Genomic DNA, 12,104 nt, shown 5'->3' with positions numbered 1-12,104 from the left:
CACCCCCAAATGCCTACAGTTCAGAGCAAGTTTCCACTGCTCCCTCTAGGCTGGAAGCACCTTCCCAGGGCTCCTGAACGGTCCTTCACCAATGCCCTGGGCTTGCCCTGGCTGCCCCCAGGGCCCCATCCCTCACGGAAACAGCCCCTCCCACCTGTGTCCCAGCCTAGTTCTCACCTGGCTGTGCTCCAGCGATGTTCCTGCTGCGACTTCTGGGGTCCTTGCACCTGGGGTCCTTTCCTGTCTGCTCAGGGAACCAGAGCCAGGCCTCCATCATGTACAGCCCGGGGCTTGCTTGTTGAGAAACCGCCCCGGTCCTTCCATCGTTTATTAAGGTCTAAGTTGGAAAGGTCCTAACAAAAATAGGAATACTGCTATTTATTCAGCCACTGATTAAGTTGACTGAAGCAGGCATAAACTCCACATTACATTAAAATTTTTTTTAATTGAGTATTCATGAGATAGACCATCACAAAGCTGTCCATGAGTGGGTTTCAGTCACACACTGATCCAGCACCCATCCCTCCCCTAGTGTGCATGTCCCACCACCAATGTCTCCTGTTTCCCTCCAACCACCCCCCAACACTCCCCACCCCCAGTTTTCCTCTATGGGAGGCATTTTCCTTCTTGCCCTCTCTCTCTCTCTCTCTCTCTCTCTCTCTCTCTCTCTCTCTCTCTCTCCTTTTCCTTTCGTGCAGGATGGTGTGACAGGTGCTAAGAGGTCACGGTGTTTGTTCAGGTCATTCAGTACTTTGATCAGGACAGTAAGGCTGGAGTAGCTTTTTAACTGAATGGCAGCTTTGGGGGGTGAGTGTGACTGACAAGGCTTGCGGAAGTACAGGGAGGTGGGGGGAGGTAGCCCATCCCAACCCCGAGAAAGCCTGGAGATTTCAGTCACAAAACCCACATACCTGAATTTTCAGCAGATTATGTCTCAGTGAGGTCCATCCTGAGACCGAGGAGTCAGGCCGGGAGTGGGGCAGCGATATTGGATTGTGGGAGCAAGCGACTGCCGGGGACTTTGCTTGGGTGGGTACCAGGCTGACCCACGCCCCCTCCCCTCTGATTTACCCAGGTCTGTTCAGCTATGCGGGGGTCCAAGATTAACTGCAGCTTTTGATCTCTTTTGAGACTTATTTATGGGTCTCTGAGAAAAGGCCAATAAGTGAGCTTGTATAGCTGATCCAGAGGTTTGTGGGCGTGGCTCCCACATACCTAACTTTGTGCCTTTTAATTTCTTGGTAAACTTGGTCCCAAATTGTTGGGGTCGGGCCAAGGGCACAGCGGTAGGTTTGAAGGCACCTTCAGGCTGCTGAGGCACTCGCCCTGCAGATACAGGCTGACCTGCTGGTGGCACCTCACCCCCATTGGGCTCTTTCTTCTGTCTATTTGCCCCGTGATTTCAGATAACTTCACCTCCTACAGTCTGCTCTAGCTCATCATTGTTTACTTTATTTTTTACATGATTTCATTTACAATAAGCATCATAAAGTATGGATCTTTCCCCGTCTCGATCTTTATTAAGTTAGCCTCTATCCTTCTTGGATATGCATTAACACGCATTGACAGCACTATTTCAAAATGATTTATTCCTGGAGTTAGTCATCACCTCAGGCCCCAACTACTTTGTCCATTGACTACACAAGATTTCCCACAACATTTAACGAGTGCATAAAAAGAAAAAAGCAGGTGGGTGGGGGGAGTTTGAGATCACACCCAGCGATGCTCAGGGCTTGCTCTTGGCTCTGTGCTCTGGGATCACTATGCCAAGGCTCAGGGGAAATATATCTATGCCAGGAATTGAACCCAGGTCAGCACCCTCCCTGCTGTGCTGCCTCTCGAGCCCTGAGTGCAAAGTGATTTTAGTATAATTTTCCCAGGGAGAGGACTCTCGGGGAACAGACATGCCCACTCCTGTCTTCTGTGGCGTCACAGCTGCTGGTCCTGGAAATGCCGTAGCAATTTCACGGGGATAGACTTTCTCCCCGTCCCTTCCGCTGGCCTGGATTTCCAGTCTGGAATGTGTCTCACAAAGGAAGCCCACCAAAGAATTGCTTTCTTTTTAAAAAAAAAAAAAATTTTAATCAGTTTTTGGGCCACACGGGTGGTGCTCAGGACTTGCTCCTGGCTCTGCGCTCAGGAGTCACTTCTGGTAGCGTTCAGGGAACCATACAGGGTGTCAGCGCTTAAACTGGGGATGGCTGTGTGCAGGGAGAGAGCCCTACCCACTGTACTCTCTCTCTGGCCCCTCAACTGCTTTTTCTAAGAGTTAATGTCGGTGCCTTTTGTAAGAACTTTCATGTCTGTGGTGTCTCAAGTGACCCACAGCACCGAGTAGTAGTTGAATGACCATATCAGGCGCCTCAGACCAGGAGACCAGCCCACGGTTTGACGAGTCCCGCCTGCCCTGTGCCTCTGTCCTTATCACCCGAGTCATTCACTCCGGAAACGCCAGGAGTCCCCTCGGTCCTGGGATCGGGAGCCACAGGCCAATGTGGCGGGGGCCACGTTTTACCCTTCATGCTGGCACGAGCAGGATCTTTCTAGAGCAAACCACGTCCATCTAGGTGGAAAACTTTCCAGTATCCTGTCACCTCCGGCATTTCTCTTTCTGGGGCTTTCAGAGCTGGCCTTTGCACCTCCTGCTTTCAACTTAGTCACGTTTATGTCTCTGAGTGTCTAGACTCTGCTTCTTCTGTTTGTCTCGTAGTCTGGGAAGCTGCCTCAACGCTTCTCTCGAAGGTTGACTGGAGCTGCCCGTCGTTTTACTTTTTAAATTTATTATTATTATTATTATTATTATTAGAGCATTACAAAACCATTCATGATCGAATCTCAGTCATACAGTATTATTCCAACACCCATCCCGCCACCAGTGTACATTTCACCCCTCGCCTGCCTCTTGGGCGGAAACTTTCTCTCTCTCTCTCCCTCCCTCTCTCTCTCTCTCCCTCTCTCTCTCTCTCCCTCTCTTTCCCTCCCTCCCTCCCCCCCTCCCTCCCTCCCTTCTTTCCTCCCTCCCTCTCTCTCCCTCTCCCTCTCCCCTTTTGGGCATTGTATCATGCCTCAGAAAATCAAGTACCTCGGAATCAGCTTAACTAAAGAGGTAAAGGACCTGTACCAAGAAAACTACAAAATGCTACTTCAAGAAATAAAAGAGGACACAAGCAAATGGAAACACATCCCCTGCTCATGGGTTGGGGGAATTAACCTTCATTTCCTTTGAACAAGGAAGTTTGCTGTCCCCTGATCCTTTCTCATCGCATCCTCTTCCTGTTTCACACCAGGCCCACCTCCATGTCCATCGCAGCACCTGCATGTTTGCTCGAGTAAACTGAGGCACTGCCACACAGCCTGGGGGGCTCCATCCCCACCCCCCAGGACCCCCTGTCCTCTCGCCTGCAGTTCACAGTGGGACGGCCAGGGGGCGCCGTGGCACAGGGTCAGGTCTGTGCCCGTCCGTGGACCTACAGGACCAGACACCCCCAGCTGATGTGTCCGTGTAGACCCTGCAGAGGGCCCACTCAGGGACACACCTGCTTGGGGCTTCCGGGAACAGTGCTCCCGACTCCCTTCAGTGGACACAGATGGAGGGTCCCAAAAGAATCTGCAGACTCACTGCGCTGAGTAACTCGGGGACAGAGATGCTCTAGGAGATGAGCAATCTGGGACATGCACGCCAGGCAGAGACCCTGCTGGAGATGAAAAAAAAAAAATCACAAAATTCCCACTCTGAGCTGCTGCTTTGCACGGGACAGGTGCGGCCAGTAGCACCACGGCGGAAAACAGCCTCAAACCACACGGCAAATTCTTCTGGGCACTGCCAGGCCCCCACCGCTCACGCCTGACCCTAAGGCCACCAGCCTGCTCAGCTCCTGTCACAGATGGGATGTGCCTGAGGCCGCACGAAACCCACGCCTGAGGCCGGGACTCTCATTCAGGTCATTTCCAGCCTCAGGGAGGGACAGAGGTAGGACTGGGGGTTCAGGAGGGAATTGGGGATCATGTTAAGCCCTGGGCAAAACCAAAGAGGCCATGGAAAAGGCCCTGTCTCTGCCCTCTGCTGACCCACCACCCTGAGGCTGGGCATCAAGGAGGCTCCTAGGAGACAGGTCTGGCAGCTTCTGAGAGTGGGCAGGGGAGCGGCCTGACTCACCCAGAGACAGGGACTCACGGGGAAAGGTGCTCATCAGGCCACATGGACATGCCAGGGGGCATAGCTCAGGGGTAGAGCATTTGACTGCAGATCAAGAGGTCCCCGGTTCAAATCCGGGTGCCCCCTCCTTTTGGGTCCTAAGTCACTCACTTACCCATTGGTGGTAAGAGAGCTCATTCACAGCCCGTGGGGGACCCCTGAGCCCCTCTCAGGAGCCCCTGTTGGCTCTGTAGGGCTCGGAGGGCTCGCCTACCAAACCATGGCCACGGAGACCCAGAGCTGCCTGGGACAGCTTGCAGGTGGGTTGGAGGAGATGACACAGGACAGCAGGGCCATCCCTGGGCATCTGTGCCCGGGGGCATCTGCCATTGACTGGGAGTTGCCGTGGGAATTAGGCTGAATCCACGCCCTGAGCGTGGGGAGGGTCTCAGGGGGGGAGGGGATGAGCAGCAGGTGATTCCCTGAGACATCATGGACCAAAGGAAAAGAAGACACGGTACGGGAAAGAGTGGCTTTGCAGGGGCAGGAGAGGAGAGTGCAGTGGGCAGGGAACAGCCTTGCACTTGGCAGGCCTACGTTCAGTACTCGGCATCCCACATAGTTCCCCAAGCCCAAACCTGCCAACGATGATCCCTGAGCACAGAGCATGGACTAAGTACTGAGCACCACCAGGTATGGCCCAAACAAACAAGAAAACCACATCAAAAAATGTCACTTGGCAGGCACCATCAATCTCGCCTAGACCCAAGAGGGCAGAGTATTTCCTCTCAGGGGGGTCCGAGAGCACCCTGTCAGCTTGCAGGGCTGGAGAGTGTCAGAGAGGGACACTGGGCCGGCGGGGCTGCTGCCGGACCGTCTCGCCTGCGTCATGCACAGCACAGGTCCCCTTAGCAAGGAGCTTTATCACGAGAAGCTGCTGCTGGTCATGTCAGACACCAGCGTCTGCCCTGGGGAGCTCAGGGCCCGAGGAGTCGAGAGCAGGAGTGAGGAGGGTCCTGATGGAGCCTGTGTCCGGCCGTGGCCACCTGCACAGTCTCCCTGCCTGGCCAAGTCTCCATCCTCCGCGGCCTCCCGGCCTTCTTGGGGGCGGGGCTCTGCGGCACCCGATTTCCACATGGTTCCCACCGCACCGAGTTTCTCTGGAGACTGTGGGTGCGGGCGGGTGGCCCAAGGTGCTGAGGAGGTGGGGGTACTGGGGGGCCTGTGAGGATGCCCAGCCCGGGGCAGGGAGGGACAGGGGTGCTAGTCCCTGGGACCCCCATCAGGTGTGAGTCAGCAGTCCAGGATGCAGAGGCAGATGCAGACAATTCCCAGGTGCCCTCCCCCCTCCCCGCATGGAGTGCAGACAGGACCCAGCCCTGAAGGAGGGGGGTTTGGGGAGCACCAGCCCTGGGGAGGGAATGGGAGCAGAGGGAGGACCCCACACACAGACTTTCCAGCCGCTGCTGCAGGCTGGGATCAGGACTGACCTTGCACGGATGGTCCCAGGGGACCCGAGCCTGAGCCTCAGGGGGACTCAGGAATGCGGGGCCAGAAGATCCTGGGGGGTGGGAGCCTCTGCCCACAGGAGCACCAGGACACAGTGAAGAGTCCTCTGATGGGGGCCAGCAGGTCTCCGAGCGGGGGAGGGGAGGGACTGGGGTTGGGGGCCGAGTGCAGGCTCTGGCTGGGTCTGTCTGACAGGGGGGACCCCACACGGCTGCTCTGTGCCCCTCGGTCTGCCCCAGGGTGACCCCAGCGCCCAGGGAGCATGGACGTGGGACCCGAGACCAGCCCTGGGGCAGGCCGGGAGTGCGGGCGATGCTGCGTTGTCGGGGACCACCCAGTGCCAAGCCCCCAGGACACAGGACAGCCCCTGAGCCGCTCAGAGCCCGCGTGTGACACTGAGAGGGGACTCACAGCCTGAGAAGGAACCGGCCCGGGGAGGACGGGCAGCAACCAGGAAACTATGCTGGAAAACTAAGCTAATAGGACATTCTAGAAACAGCCTTAAGCCCAGAGGGAGGGGCAGGACACTCAGGCCGCCTGGCAGCCCCTTATTTACATACGCGCTCTGATTGGTTGCCCTGGGTAGCCTTACTTGTGACCTGATAGGTCAATCCCAGGACCCTCATTTCCATAAGGACAGCAGATCCCAGCTCAGGGAAGGGATGCTCATCCCACACAGCAGCTCCCAGCCTGGCAGGTTCTTGTCCCTGCACTGAGGCGGGGCTGCTGTGGTCACAGAGACAGGGGCTCACAGCAGAGACGCTGGGGGTGCTGCCCTGGGACCTGTGACCTGCAGGCTGGGTGCTGCTCTTTCTCACCTGCACAGGAGCCGAAGGAGGTTCAGTCCACTGCAGGAGAGCACCTGGCCGAGCACGTGTCTGCTGGGAGTGGGGAGGGTGGCCGAGAGGGACGGGACAAGAGCTGAGTGGCCCTGACCTACTCTGTGGGGTGGGGGCTATCGAGGGGAACCCCAGGCAGCTCAGGGGCCTCAATGGCCTTAGTGGGGTGAGAGGGGATTCTTCAGAGAGGGACATGAGGGCTGCTTCAGCCTGGGAGGGGACTCTGAGGGGGCCTCACAGGCCATGAATGAGCTCTCTGACCATCAATGATCTCCTAAGCTGCAAGTGAGTGACTTAGGATCCAAAAGGAGGGGGCACCCGGATTTGAACCAGGGACCTCTTGATCTGCAGTCAAATGCTCTACCCCTGAGCTATGCCCCCTGGCATGTCCATACTACCTGATAAGCACCTTTCCCCGTGAGTCCCTGTCACTGGGTGAGTCAGGCCTCTCCCCTGCCCACTCTCAGAAGCTTCCAGACCTGTCTCCTAGGAGCCTCCTTGCAGCCTGCAGTTTGGCCTCAAGGCAAGTGGGGATTAAGCAGAGGGCAGAAATGGGGTCTCTGAGTCCCTCTCTTCCCCTTGCCTCTTGTGTAGCCCAGCAGCTGATCGAACGTACAAAATGACCTTATACTTGAATCAGGATCCTAGATATTCTGGCTGTCCCTTCAGGAAGCACAGAAGACTCAAGTCACACAGACTCCTTGAGCTGGAGGAGGTCCCCGTGAGCTTCCCAGGAGACTGTGTGAATCAGGACAGGAAGAAGGTCATCAGCCCCTCCCCCAAGCCTTTCGCCCCACTGGGGATGTCAATTTCAATGCAGAGACACCTTCTGTGCAGGTGCAGGACATGGGCAGGAGCTGCCGATGGCACTTGTGTGTTGTATCAAAGAAGAGAAGTTTATCCTGAAGGTCCTCCAGAAATGATGTCTCTGCCGCTGTGGGTGCTGAAGCTCATGACAAGTGGGGAGGGGCAGGTGCTGCCTGTGAAGGTGGGGACCCTGGGGTTGCTCAGGCAGAGCTGAGGTAGTTGAGGGAGGGTCCCTGGTTGGTCTTTCCAGCGTGGAGAGATGAGTGGAATCTTGCCCTGTGCTGTGGGGTGTGAGGGTGACTCTGGGTAAAGATGACTCTGAGACCCATCCAACAGGTGTGGGGGCATAGCTCAGGGGTAGAGCATTTGACTGCAGATCAAGAGGTCCCCGGTTCAAATCCGGGTGCCCCCTCCTTTTCCCCCATGTGGATATTGTGATTTCCCCTGCACTTCTATTTCCCAATGTCCATTGGCATCGAGCACAGATTCCTGGCTTTCTAGAACGTCAGAGGGGAAGACACAGCAGTTGGTGGTTTTTACACAAACGTCTGCTAGAATCATCTGGAGGGTCCAGAAAAGCACCATTTGACCCAGACACACCCCAGAAGATTACTCAGAATGTGGGGTGAGCCAGGAAACCAAACGTCCATGGCCAACTGTGCAGTAGAATGAGGGCAGCTTCAGCAGAGCTTCCAGAAGGCTCCAGCACTGGGGCTCCCTCAGCCTTTCAGCCAGCACCTGTGTCTATTATTTCGGTCCTTCCTGTGAGCAGCTTTGGATTTGGCCTGAGGAGTGTCTCCCCGGGGTCATTCCTCTGTCAGTGAGCCATGCTCTTCCGTGACCCCCTCTACCCAAGGCTCCCCAGGACTGAGGTGGGACTGACCTTCTGCTCAGGGCCAGTTGCAGGCCCTGAAGGTATGCAGGGATGACACAGCAATATTTCTAGTCATATCACCAGCGCTGTGTCTTCAAACAACCTCTGCTGGTCCACACTTCAAAGCACATGTCTGATTCAGCGGCTAGGGGCCTGCTATTCTGAGACCAACCATGTGTGAATTCCAGCATTCTATATGGTCCCCAGAGCACCACCAGGAGAGACTCCTGAGTGCAGAGCCAGGAGTAAACCCTGAACATTGATGGTGTGGCCCAAACTAAAAAAATAAAAATCCCCCAAACACTTGTCTGATCCGAGCAATAGTATTGTGGGTACAGCCCTTGCCTTGCATGTGGCATACACATATTCAAATCCCCCGTATCCCCAAACACTTCCAGGAGTGATTCCTATGTGCAGATCCAGGAGTAGTCAGAGTGCTGGTTTAGTGGTAGTCACTTGCCTTGCATGTGGCTGACCTGAGTTTGATCTCTGGCACCCCATACAGTGCCCTGAGCCCCACCCAATGCCAGTGGACATTGGGAAATAGAAGTGCAGGACAAATCACAATATCAACATGAGGGAAAATGAGGGGGCACCCGGATTTGAACCGGGGACCTCTTGATCTGCAGTCAAATGCTCTACCCCTGAGCTATGCCCCCACACCTGTTGGATGGGTGTCATAGTCATCTTTACCCAGATGAGCTCTGAGTGCTAACCAGGAATAAGTCCTGAGCACGGCTGGGTGTGACACAAAAAGACAAATAATAAATTACAGACCAATATCACTGATGAACGCAGATGCAAAGATCCCCAATAAAATATTGCAAATGGAATCCAATGACATATCAAAAAGATCATACACCATGACCAAGTGGGATTTATCCCAGGGATGCAAGGATAGGTTAACATTCGCTAGTCAATCAACATAATCTATGATATCAATAAAAGAGTCCTTCTTCGTTTAGGCAGTCTAGTTCGTCCCTGAGATTTTATCAGGGTCTCCTTGCTCATCCTTCTTTTTTTTTTTTTTCTTTTTGGGTCACACCCAGCGATGCTCAGGGGTTACTCCTGGCTTTGCAGTCAGGAGTTACTCCTGGCTTTGCAGTCAGGAGTTACTCCTGGCGGTGCTTGGGGGACCATATGGGATGCCGGGGATCGAACCCGGGTCGGCCGCGTGCAAGGCAAACGCCCTACCGGCTGTGCTATCGCTCCGGCCCCTTGCTCATCCTTCTTAACATTGCCATACTGGGGCCTCTTTCAGTGTCAGGCGAATGAGACCCATTGTTACTGTCTTTGACATATTGAATACGCCACTGGTAGCTTGCCAGGCTCTGCCGTGGGGGTGGAGTACTCTTGGTAGCTTGCCGGACTCTCTGAGAGGGATGGAGGCTTTTAGGGTGGCCTCCAATCACCCTTACAGGTGTTTCCATAGTTCGCACCATATTTGAACCCCATCAAATATGGTGCGGAAATTATGGAAAATGGGTATTAAGTGTCCTATGATGTGTCGTGCAGCCAGAAAGTTGCCTGGAACTCTGTGGTGGCTGGGTAATAGAGGTAGTGGGTCAGTCAATGAGGTATTTATCTGGTGCGGGTAGGGTGGGGCATCTGGGTTTGATCCCTGGGGTGCCGGAGATTGGAGGAGGCAGACAGAGGATCTTGTTTCCGGGTCTCATTGAGCCTGAAGTCCAAGGTCACAAAGTTCTGCTTTACCTGGTTCTGTGGGGCTTCACTCATGCGTGAGGTTCGGCCCGAGTGTCCGGAAAGTGGCAGGGAGCGTGGCGGTGGCTGGGTAGTGGATTTTATTAAGGCTGATAAAATCTCAGGGATGAACTAGACTGCCAAAACGAAGAAGGACTGGAATGGGAAGACATGGGAGTGAAGATAGACGGTCGGCAACTACACCACCTCCGCTTCGCTGATGACATCGTTCTCATAACACCAAACATTAGCCAAGTGGCACAGATGTTGGCCAACTTCAACCACGAGTGTGGAAAGGTCAGACTGCAGCTGAATCTCACCAAGACAATGTTCATGAAAAACAAACTAGTCCCTGATGCTCCATTTGCTCTCAATGGTACAAACATCTCTGAGTGCAGCAGCTATGTGTACCTGGGAGAACTCAACATGAGAAACGACTTGGCACCAGAGCTACACAGGAGGAAGAGAGCAGCATGGAACACCTTCAAGAGCGTTGAAGAAGTGGTTAAGAGGACAAAGAACCTCTGGCTCTAGGCACATCTTTTCGATTCCACGGTTCTTCCTACACTAGCATACACCTCAGAGACCTGGGCCCTATGAAAACAGGATGAAAACGCTACTTGTGTATCCCAAAGAGGAATCAAAAGAGCTATGCTTGGAGTATCACGTTTCACTCAAGTGAGAGAAGGAATCCGGAGTTCCGACCTCTGTTGATGATCAAGAATCAAGGATGCTGTTTCTTTTGCCAAGGTGTCGAAAATCAGATGGGCCGGACACGTAATGCGATTTCGAGATGACCTCTGGACTAGAGCTGTTACCGGCTGGATTCCATGGGACGTCAAAAGACCATGTGGCCACCCACCTACATGATGGTCAGACTTCTTCATCAAAACCCTGAACAAACGGTTTGAGGCTCTTCATGTTCCTGGAGCGAGCAGATACCATTGGGCTACACTAGCACGCGACAGGAATGAATGGCAACCTTACTGGTGCCCACTCAAGCAAATCAAAGATCAACAGGATGACAAGTGATACAAGTGATACAATAAAAGAAAAGGTAAAAACCATATGATCATATCAATAGATGCAGAAAAGGCATTTGACAAGATGAAAGCTCTCAGCAAAATGGGAATTGAAGGAACTTTCCTCAATGTAGTCAAAACCATTTACCACAAGCCTACAGCAAGCATTATCCTCGACGGGGATAAACTAAAAGCCTTTCCTCTTAAGATCAGGGACAAGAAAAGGATATCCATGCTCACCACTTCTGTTCAATATAGTACTGGAAGTACTTGCAATAGTGATTAGGCAAGAAAAAGATATTAGGGGCATCCATATAGGAAAGGAAGAAATCAAGCTCTCACTATTTGCAGATGACATGATACTATACTTAGAGAACCCTAAAGCCTTTACTAAGAAGGCTCCACCTAGAAATAATAGACTTGTATAGTAAAGTTTCAGACTATAAAATCAATACCCAAAATTCCAAGGCTTTCCTATATGCAAATAATGAGAGAGGAAAGTGATATGAAGAAAACAATCCTGTTCACAATCATGCCTCAGAAAATCAAGTACCTTGGAATCAGCTTAACTAAGGATAAAAGAGGACACGAGGAGCCTGGAGCGATAGCACAGTAGGTAGGGTGTTTGCCTTGCATACGGCCGACCCGAGTTTGATTCCCAGTGTTGGATATCATTGGTTTGTCCTGCTCCCCTTGCCACAAGGAGCTTAGGTTTATCAGTCACGCCCATCAAAGTGCTCCCGAGTCACTTCCATTCCTTTGTTTATCTGTAACCACTTCTACCAGTTTATCTGCTCTTCCTCTAATCAAACTCTTAATTTATAAGGTCAGACCTTGCTAGGACAAGTGTACTTGTATTGTAAGTTAATATTGTCTTTCTCCTCTCTTATGTCTTTTGAATAGTTTACCTTAAAACAATATCCTTTTTGTATGGACAAAGAAAGACATTTATTAATATGCTTTGGTAACATGGGATTTAATTGGCTTCAAATATTATTCATTCCTGGGCATCTGCTTTCTTGACTTAAGCCTCAGCTGCCTTTGCTTCCTAGCACCCTCAAAAGCAGGGTCCCAACGGGGGAAAGGACGGACCCAGGGCAAGCGGTGAGTTGTGTGCTACCCTGGCATCGAGATGGGCCTGGCCAAAGCGCCTAATGCTTAACTATATGTTAAGAGCTTGGTCATGGGCTTATCATGTCATGATCCAAAAGCAACGA

The 12,104-nt window shown here is 52.9% G+C and overlaps 4 non-coding genes across 4 annotated transcripts; 2 read left to right on the top strand and 2 right to left on the bottom strand.

The window, feature by feature from the left end:
- The first annotated feature begins 4,210 nt into the window (after positions 1-4,210).
- On the top strand, positions 4,211-4,282 carry TRNAC-GCA (transfer RNA cysteine (anticodon GCA)). The gene has a single exon. It is a non-coding gene; the product is annotated as a tRNA-Cys (tRNA).
- A 2,510-nt stretch (positions 4,283-6,792) lies between these two features.
- Positions 6,793-6,864, bottom strand: TRNAC-GCA (transfer RNA cysteine (anticodon GCA)). Its single transcript has one exon. It is a non-coding gene; the product is annotated as a tRNA-Cys (tRNA).
- A 766-nt stretch (positions 6,865-7,630) lies between these two features.
- Positions 7,631-7,702, top strand: TRNAC-GCA (transfer RNA cysteine (anticodon GCA)). Its single transcript has one exon. It is a non-coding gene; the product is annotated as a tRNA-Cys (tRNA).
- Positions 7,703-8,751: 1,049 nt separating this feature from the next.
- Positions 8,752-8,823, bottom strand: TRNAC-GCA (transfer RNA cysteine (anticodon GCA)). Its single transcript has one exon. It is a non-coding gene; the product is annotated as a tRNA-Cys (tRNA).
- Between the last annotated feature and the right edge of the window lie 3,281 nt (positions 8,824-12,104).

Source organism: Sorex araneus, chromosome 1 (genome assembly GCF_027595985.1).
Source record: "Sorex araneus isolate mSorAra2 chromosome 1, mSorAra2.pri, whole genome shotgun sequence".
NCBI classification, from domain to species: domain Eukaryota; kingdom Metazoa; phylum Chordata; class Mammalia; order Eulipotyphla; family Soricidae; genus Sorex; species Sorex araneus.
Note: the sequence above shows the minus strand (reverse complement) of the source record. Positions and strands in the feature narration are given on the sequence as shown.